The sequence below is a fragment of the Lampetra planeri genome, chromosome 28 (assembly GCF_965212315.1).
Source record: "Lampetra planeri chromosome 28, kcLamPlan1.2.h2, whole genome shotgun sequence".
Classification (NCBI taxonomy): Eukaryota; Metazoa; Chordata; class Hyperoartia; order Petromyzontiformes; family Petromyzontidae; genus Lampetra; species Lampetra planeri.
The window spans coordinates 7040014-7049561 of NC_136134.1; positions in this window are offsets into that span (position 1 = coordinate 7040014).

A 9548-nucleotide genomic window follows, 5' to 3' on the forward strand; every position below is an offset into this window, starting at 1 on the left:
GCTATTGGTTCTTCATGTTCTGCAGATGAAAATGCCACTGGTTCTTCACGTTCTGCAGATGCCACTGGTTCTTAATGTTCTGCAGATGTAGATGCCACTGGTTGTTCATATTCTGCAGATGTAGATACCACTGGTTCTTCACGTTCTGCAGAAGAAAATTCCACTGGTTTTCACATTCTGCAGATGTAGATGCCACTGGTTCTTCACGTTCTGCAGATGTACATGTCACCACCGCCATCTATTTGCGTGGCGGTTGAACTTACGACTCTCGATCCGAACAGGCAACTGGACGTACGGACCAGGTTTGTTCGAATCTCTTGAATGTTCGTAAGTAGAGTAAGTCCCTGTACCTCTCGACCGTCGGTTAAGAACTTGAGTAGATGTTGTTACGAGCCAGGAACGATGTCGCACATTGTTGAAGACCGCTAATCATGCCGAGAGGCTGTCTGATGGACACCGCGTTTAACAAATGATGAAGCCGCCTGCCTCGGCGTTCAAACTCGCACGCTCAGCAAAAACAACGAATACTGTCAGTCCCACTGGCTACGTGCGGTGGGTAAGAAGTTCGACATACATGCATGCAAAGATGCGTTCAGGTGCGCGGTGTACAACGTGCTGCGGCTTGGCTATGAAATGCAAAGGAACGTTGCAAAATCCCTCGGGCTGATGCTCCCCTAACACTGCGGCTTCTCTCCATGTTGTGGAATGTGGTTGGACGTGCATTGTTAAATAAATAAAAAATGTCACCTTTCATGTCAGTTCACGTGTGCGTGCATACACGTGGGGGAGCGAAAGTAGCGTGGTTTTAGCGCTGCGCTACCAACAACGCGACACCCCAGTTCAATTCCCGCTCACGGCCAACATCACTGACGAATATATCTCAACATTGGCGCTGGGGGAGACAAAGGCGGCGGTTGGTGTGACCACACAAAAACAAAGATCCCCCGTATAGCCTGAACAGACTGTTAGCGCAAGTGCACCTATAAAGGCTGGAACGGCACACGAGGGTTTTGGGTGACCAACACCACGCCCGGCCGCCTTTATATCCCCAGTAGCGATGTTTACACACCGCAGCCAGGTACTTAATTGACGCGGAGTCGGTGGGGGGGAGGCATGACCGGTTCAGATAATCGTCACCGGTGTTAACCGTGAGTGGGAATCGAACTCGGGTCGCCGGGTTCGTAGCGCGGTGCGCTGACCACTACACGAGCCGCTCCCCACCCCGCGTGTGCCGTGCTCCCCCCCCTTGCCACGTCAAGAAGGCTACATTTAAGGGCACAATTATCCACGAAAATGTATCATCGGCCGTTGTTAATCCACTGCTGGACGAAGGCGTTCCAAAGCTGCCGTCAGCTCTTAGCATCCTGTGATGTAACACTCCAGAATCATCAAATGTATTTATATACTGGAGGAATCCGATGAGCTATAAAGCTCTTTTTCACCGACGCCCAGTAGGGGTGGGTTAGAACGTTGCAACAATACCAAAAAAAACAGGATAGGAGTGCAAAGTATATGAAAGCGAATCACTAAAAAAATAAAACGGAACTATTTTTTTTTTACCAGGTGAAGCCCACTGAGTTATGAGCTTCTTTTTCAGAAGCCACAAATGATAGCTCAACGAAGTGGCTTATCACGTTGAAATTTATAGCAGCCGAATAATGCAAATAATTATCTAAACGCACGTTTCTAAATGTGGAGGGAAAAGTAATATAATTTTTTTTAAACACGCTTTTATGAAATGTACCGTACGAGTAATGACAGAACTCCACGACTCTAGGAAGTGGCCCCGAAGCTTGCCACAACGTACGGGACCGTGGCCAATTAAAGGCAACGTCAGTTGAGCGTGGACAATTAGACCCAAGCCGAAACATAGCATAACAAAACAAGGTACAATTTTTTTATGATAGAATGTAGTATTGTCATCAGTATGACATAAGTATACCAAGTTTGCAGTCGATAGCACATTGGGAAGTGGGTAAAAATTGAGTTACAAGATTTGAGGATACGACAACAGTGAGTTAAATAATAAAAGCGTGTAATAATTAAAAAAAAGCGTGTGGTAAAAACGGGAGGACCCGGAGATTTAAAAAATATTAACCCGTAAAAACAAAGTTTTCACTATAAATCCTTTATATGCGTGGTATCGGTTTTATTTTATTATTCATTTCTGTTTTTCTTGAGTAAGAGTTTCATTTTTATCACATTGGTATTTTAAATAAAATATGAAAAAAAATGTTTCCTAAAAAGTGGAAAATTTTGGAAAAAATTTTTTCACGAAAATAAATTGTCACGCACAACGAGTCTGTGTGCAAAATGTCAGCACGATTGGATCACGGGAAGTGGGTTAAAAAACGACCGAAATATTTGCACGGTCGTAAGCGCGCAATAAAGCAATTGAACTTAATATAAAGGATTTTTAAAAAATGCACGCGACCACGGGGAGAACGCGCAAAGTCAGGCGTCAGGGTCGGGATCGAATCCCCGACCTCCTGCAAACCAGGCGAGGAAGATGACATCTCCTAGCCACCGTGGATCGACTGAGCACCTACACTGAAACTGATTTTCACCGCTCCAGCGCCCTCGGTGGACGTAATCTCGGACGCGTTCCGTTCCTTGGCAGCCACTCACGTCATTATTCTTGACCATCGCCCCATCAAAGCGACGGGTCCTGCCCAGGCCCACTCACTTACTCTGAACAGTTTGAAGGATGTAATAAACACATTCCTGCGGAGGGAGCTGGTAGGAACGTTGGGTTGCTCGGTCAATGGCCAGGGTCAACGGCGGCGTGGTGTATTCCGCAAATATGCCCGACTGTGAGGGCGGGCACAAGCCGGCGTGAGTAGGTTAAACGTTGAGTTTTATAAGGGCACCACGGGGTGACCAGGCCCTCCCCACCCAGCCCCACCCTCCCATTTTCAGATGCACGACGGATGGACACAATAATCCCCTGTGGGCTGGTGGAACCAGGAGGTTCCTACCAGTATAAACATATTCTGTACTTAACGAACGTAATACGAAGCACCCGCGCACAAGCTTACGTCATTTTACTAAATTGTTCCATCTCCTGGACGCATTTAAAATTTAACGGAACAACAAAAAACATCGGACAACTTTTGTTTGTATATTTTTATTGTACTGTAGCTGCACATTTGCTATTTACACGTGAATGCCATAACGTCTTTTTATTTCCAAACACCTGCAATGTACTGGGTATACTAGAATTTAACTTATTTTTAAAAAAAGCAAAGCAACATTCATATACAAACAATTTTCAATACAAAGGCAAATATTCCTTGGCAGGCTGTGCACACGGGCACGCGCCACGTGCAATGCGTGTAAGATATGTTACAGAGTTAGCACATCGAATTTCACATTTGTCTGCAGGCCTTATATTGATTCAACAGACAGAACAACCAAACAAAGCTCATATACATTCATATCCTTTCTCGCAACTGAAACGTATTTTTTCTGACGCACATTTTTCGTCGTCACGCTCTCGGTTGATTTTGTATTTTCAGGGCGTCTTCGTCTGGGCAACTTGAGGGCCCCAGTGCAAAAGTGACAGCCGTTTGAGACTGGAAGAAATTACTGTCATCGTCGTTAAGTTCCGTTCTACTCGACGTCACTCTCTCCACTTTCGCAGCTTTTTGCACTCAAGTACACCACTCGTGGATAATTCATTCTACTCACTAAGCATGCGAAATTATTACGAGCCTCTTGACAGCCAGATCAGTCTTGTGCTCATCGGGATTACTTTGAGTAGGCAGGCTAACAATACATCAATTCAAATCAATTCTTACGTTTGCAACGCGTGCATCCCGTCGCGCAAGAATCCGTTGTTGTTGTTCCGTACGTATATTTTACGAGACCGCTGCGTAGATTTTCGCGACTGCGCCGCGTTGCTCTCCAACTTATTTTTCTTTGGGTTGCACCTTCGTGCGTGTTGTTCGGCACGATGTCCGACGTTCCCCCCCCTCCCCTCGTGACGGGGAGCTTTCACAAGACACTCGTGCTGAACATTCAATACAACCCGAATACACATCGGAGAGCCTGGATGCGACTGGTTCGCTGACCCCCGCATACAACCCATTAAGAGGACTCCGCGCCGAGGAAAGATTAAAAAAACCTCAAATCTTAAATCCAATCGTAGACTTGCATCATGAAAATTTATTGAATGACTGAGTAGGGTACCGATTGAATTGGTACAAGGCTAACTTTGAGTTCCACAGGCTAGGAGCAGTCAAGATGTCTTTAGGTGTCACAATAGAGTACTGAAACCTAAATCGTTGCCTTTGCCCAAAGTAAAAAAAAAACCTCAAGGTGCCAATTTTTGGTCTCGGTGTGGAGATAAATTCATTATTTTCACGTTGGCAGCACAATGGGTTTAGTGGCCCGGCATTTACGAGTGTCACGCGCTGTCGAAACTAAAAAGATGAAAGAACGGATCACTTCAAGCCAAACTTTTAGCGACTTTGTGACAAAAAACATTTTAAGGTGCTGCCCTGTTTACCTGCCATCCCGATGGCAGAAATAATCCCCTAATCAATGAAATAAATGTATCAAGCTAATATGTAATTCACATGTTTTTGGAAACATTAACTGGACGTGAAATGCTACGGTTTAATTTTTTCTTACGATAAAAATTCAGTGGGTTAACATGGGGAGGGGGGGGGGCTTCCAATACGAAATGGTATTATCCACATTTATATTTACACGATCTAACCCAAAAAAACCTGTTTAATGGACGATCCATTTATCCCACGCACACAGACTTTTGAAAGGACGCGTAATTGAAAAAGAACACCACCCTCAAAGATGTACAACCTGTGCATGTCATTGATAATAATTAAGTTATCATTTCCATCCCTCCTGTCAATCCACTGCTGAATAAATGCCACCCAGAACAGTGTTGGTCATGGGGCATGTTTGACCAGGTTTCACCACACTGGTCAGTGCAGGTTCGTAAGGCAGGGTTGGTAGGGGGGGCCCGAAAGGGGGTCAGGGGTTAAGACTGGTTCAGAAGTCACTTGCTACCGATATTAGCCGGGGCCAGGAATCGAACTGTGTTCACAGGGTTAAAAGCAAAGTGGCTCACCACTGCACTGCTGCTGCACCAGATGAAATCTAGAAATGTTTTAACCACACACTGCAAATTTATGTATGTTCCATAGTGTGGATATTCCCCACAATTCAAGCAAATTTGTGCCAAAACTGAATTTAAGACATCTTGGAAACGAGAGCTTACAGTGTTATTCTGTCAACTACAGCCACATTTTACTACTTTATTTTACATTTCAATCTTAAGATAATTTCCTCATTGCATTAGACATGACAATCTATTTAGGCGGAATAATGCAAAACAATGCATCTACATTAAAACTACCAAATTTAGGCCGCGTAACATCTTGGTAAATAAACTACTGAAATGTCATCCAATTCCCACAGCATCACTCTCTGATATCAGTAGTCTTTAGATCCGAATGGCCAAAGAGCACCATACACATCCCAGAAAATTGCACACTTAATTCCAATTGGGGTATATTTTAACTGTATATCCTCTTCAAAAGCTATACAATCATATGTTTAAAAAGTGAAACGCTTTAGGTTTTCATGCCATACGTAACAATCACAAAGATCTCCCGTATAGCGTTAATAGACTTTTGGGGCTAGTGCTGGGTAGCGATCAGCTTATGAAGGCCGAGGCCGGGACGGTATACGTGCGAGTGGTTGGCCAGCACCACACCCGGCCACTTTCATCTCCCAAGTGGCGATGTTTGCACACTTCACCAGGAATTAATTTGAGGCTGAGTCAACCTAGGGGATGCCCAGGACCGGTTCAGATAATCGTCACTGGTGTTGGCCGTGAGCGGGAATCAAACTCGGGTCTCCAGGCTCGGAGCGCAGCGCACTAACCACTGCGCCAACCACTCCCCAACATGCTTAAACAACACACACCTGCACACATGCATTAAAAGCAACGGCGTTTTAGCACAGAAGCAGAAGTGAAGCAATGTAAACAAGCTACATATTATACGTACCACTCGCAAGGTAGACAGCAGTGGGCCTGAATATGCACTTGCACACTTAATACTATTTCTGGTACATTATATACAGAGCAAAACATTTTAAACTATATTCATACGTGATTGTACATTTATAAGTTAGTACCCAGCATGCTTATGTCTTCATCGAAGTTTCAGTATATTGCATGATAACATTTTCATCCCACTGTTCTCCACCTTGCAGATGGCAATAAACACAGAAGCACAGTTTTTTTGTTTTGCAAAAAAAGCCAATTGAAAGAACGGCAGTGAGTGTGCGATACAAGGGGGGTCAAAACATTGTGAAAACACCTTCTGAGAATGCATGACATTTCAAGGTAAACTTTAAATGAATAGCGATTTCGTGACAAAGTAAGGAAGCGCAGAAAAAAAAACTATTACAAAATTGGTCATTGTAACTCTGCGTCAAATGTCCCCGTGTTTATGCGTGTATGCATGCGAGATGTGTACAAAAAAGAATGCAAACGCATATTACACCATTTGCGGCTTAAAGCATCGAAAAAAATACCACAAAAATGTAAATCAAATGCCCTATATTGGAATGTAAGAAAAATGTTTGCATCTCAAAACTGTAATAAAGGCTTTTCGATCGTTCCGCCGTCGTCACTTGCAAGCACGTCAATATACCACAAGATGCAAATAAAACACCCCCTTTCGTGCCGCTGAATGTTGTTAATGTGCTGCTGACCATCCGTTTGTGTAAACTTCCCCCCCCGACCACCGGGCTCCCTTGGCAATAACCCCCACGTTAATATTCAGTGATGAGACAGTCTTCAACGTACATTTTTTTAAAAACATTCCCACATCGTGTGCAATCAATTCCAACGCGTATTGCACAGAATGACCGCCCGCCGGGTGTGACATGTCCCCTCCCACCCCTCCCCACCTCTGTCTGTGCCTCTCACGGCCACCACAACACGACCACATCTCACTCGTAACGATTCGTCTTTAAAAGCACAAGCTCCTCATGAGATGCGCACCCCCCCCCCCCCCGTAAAGCAGTCATTAAGGCCATAATATGTACAAAGCACGGGTCTTGGTGAGATAACTGGAGCAGATGGTGCAAAATAATTACGGAGAGGACACGAAATGTAGAAAAACCAATGGCTTGGACTACATTCTCAATAGATCCAGGAGACGCATAGTCTCTGTTACGCAACAATTAATTTAAAATATTTCTTTTTAAATCAACATGCAAGCCAGGACTGCACCTCCCACAGCAGGAAAAAAAAGCATTGACAACGTTTAAACGTTTGCCGTAATCTGCATAAATATCCAAACCAGGGTTTGGAGTGCAAGCTGCGAGGACAAGTGAATACGAGATGAAGCGATGAAACTGGAGCATGCTTCCGGGAAAAGAACGCAGATGAACATGATTGTACATTATCGTGCCATTGTGTGTAGAATGACGATGATGATGATGGTTTTGCTGTTGCTGCTGATACAAACATCATTTTATATTACTGCATATGCGTGCCTTTTGTCTAACAGCTAGACACTGCATGCTACTGAATAATGTACATGTGCTCCATTGGAACTGCATAGCTCGTTGTTCCTGCATAGCCGTCAACGGTTGACAACACCTACCGGCATCGTTGCACCCCAGCTGCGCCAAAGTGGAAGCATTGACTATGATACCACTGCAGTTCCAAAAACTTGGCTTGACTTAGACCTACACTGTCCCTTCCTGATGCTGAGAGGCTGTTGCATGCCTTCACATAATCGAGGTTAGATTACTGTAATACCTTGCTTGCTGGCGTTTCTAAAAAAGTCTTCTAAATTGACTACAATATATTAAAAACTCAGCTGCTTGCTTGGGTTTTAACCGGACTGAAATTGTGTGACCATATTACTCCGATTCGTTCCTCCTTGCACTGGGCTCCATGTAAAGTATCGACTTCAAGATTTTATTTTCGCGTTTAAGGCTCTGGATGAGTTCGCTCCTAAATATCTCACCGATCTGTTGAATTTTTACATTCCACTGCGAAAATTGAAATCTTTCGATTGTGGTTCACTACCCATTATTCCTAAGACCAGTCTTCATTCTACTGAGAGATGGAGGCTTTTTTTTGCAGCCAGGCTCGGCAATTGAGGAATTCCGTTCCTCGGTCCATTGGGGAATAAGAGTTTAAGACTTTTTAAACCGCGTGTTAAAAACTCAACTGTTTTTCCAGCGGGCTCTCTCTTAAGCTTAAACTTAAGCTGCGTGTGATGTGCTTTGAGTCCTGGTGCGAGTTACGCTATAGAAAACCTAGATTATCATTATTATTAAAATCCCAAAACCTGTGCAGCTGGGTTCGATTTTAAAACTGAGAATAAAGTGCAATAGAGAAGGCACTCGTGTTGTGGTCTTTTTCATGGCAACTCACCCGAAGTTGAATTTACCATTAAAACCGGCGATTTCGTTTTTTGTTGAGTGATGTGATGATGCCACATGGGCAAGGCTGTTTTTAATCTGCTTCAAATGAAAATGTGGCGATCTCAGTGTTTAACTTTTGTGGAAATGCATCACTAATTAAGGAACCCTATATGGACAATGTCAATATCGGCGCTAAAAATGTATGGCAGACATTATCATTTAAAAGTAAGATTTTTTTGTAATAACGTGGATGATTTTTTTTTTAAAGATGCCCTTGTCTTTGGTAGCCATGATACTTTGTTCAATAAAATTAAATTACCCTTTACAATTAATAAGATCAAGTCTTCCATGCAGACAAAATTACAAAAAGAGGAGCATGCTCCATTGAGAAAAGTTCAACAAACATATGGAAAAACTTGATCATGTTAGTTAAGCAAGAAAAGAACCAAAGCCAAATGTGCTTCCTTCCTTTGACTGTCAAGTAACGTAACCTTTCAGTAGTCCTGTCATGGTTAGCGTGAATTGTCATTCATTGGGCACGCAAGCCGCAAATAAACAGCAATTTTAAGTTACTTGTGCCCAGCAACTTCCTAATAGAAGCATGTAAAAAAGAAAAGCACGTACGCGCGCGCGCGCTCTCAATCCTGCTTCCCCCAAACAACGAAACGTAAATGAACACACGACAAAGCTTATCTACAGCTCTCAAATAATTTCGACAGCTTCAAATCGAGACGGAAACAACCGAACATGCGAATTGGCCCGTCGTATCGGTGTGCTGTCAGACCCGGCTCACGAGTTTCCTTAGTTAATGAAAAAAGAAAAGTTCATACCTTGATGCCGTTCATATGGGTGGTCATTTGTGGCTTCTATTTCCTCGCCACAACCCAGGACGGCAAGAGCCAGAAAGTGGCGCACTCTGGCATTACCTGCAGTGTGAAATGCGTCTTGTCCCAACAGTCTCGCAGTGCAATTAAACAATTACCACTCTGTTGTGTTTGCGATCCTTCTTCCTTTGTCGTTTAAGTTCCTGAACGGCCATTCCAAAAGTAAATTTTCTCATTTTCTGAATCTTATTCGTCTTTGACTTATATTAAAAAAAATTATAAGAAAAGCCCCCCCCCCCGCCC